Source organism: Neophocaena asiaeorientalis, unplaced genomic scaffold, assembly GCF_003031525.2.
Source record: "Neophocaena asiaeorientalis asiaeorientalis breed wild unplaced genomic scaffold, Neophocaena_asiaeorientalis_V1.1 scaffold92, whole genome shotgun sequence".
NCBI classification, from domain to species: domain Eukaryota; kingdom Metazoa; phylum Chordata; class Mammalia; order Artiodactyla; family Phocoenidae; genus Neophocaena; species Neophocaena asiaeorientalis.
Genome location: NW_020174057.1, coordinates 4,669,286 through 4,669,918, shown reverse-complemented (window position 1 = coordinate 4,669,918; position 633 = coordinate 4,669,286).

The window sequence follows — 633 nt, the reverse complement described above, 5'->3', positions numbered from 1 at the left end:
GGCTACTTTTTTTCTCCTTTCTTTATAGTAAAAAAGTTATTTTTGAGGCAGGAGGCGGCAGGAGAGAGGAAAAGATGAGCGACGGCGGCCTCGTCACATCGCTCGGACCTCCCCAACCGCCTCCGCCTCCAGCTCCGCGGCTTCCGAAGGCTCAAACAATTGCATTTCCAGCTTAGACCGGCAAAGAGAAGCAGAGGCCGTGCATCACTTTTTATAGCGCCGCGGAAAGGAAGTGGCGTGGCGGGAGCGTGACGGCCGACTCCAGCCATTCCGGAGATCGCACCATTGTGACGCAAGCAGATTCGGAGCCGGAGGGGGCGGGAAAAAGGGGCCAGGGGGCGGGCCCATAGACCGGGAAGAGAGGGAGGAGCTGACGTAATCCGCTTGTAAACAAATAAACCCCCGAGTGGCAGCCGGAGAAGGGGGAGCAGTGGCGGGGGACGGAGGAAACAGGGTGCGCGTGTGAAAGCCCCGCCCCCAGCCCTCGCCCCTCCTTCTCGCTTCAGCAAGTCTAGGCGCCGCGCCAGCGCGTCTTCTGGAGTGCGCTGCCCGGGCTCGCCTGCAAGGAGGCTTAATGCTGTGCAGATAAAAGCCGCCCGGCTCAGGCTGTCTACACCCGCGCCGGCGGCACGG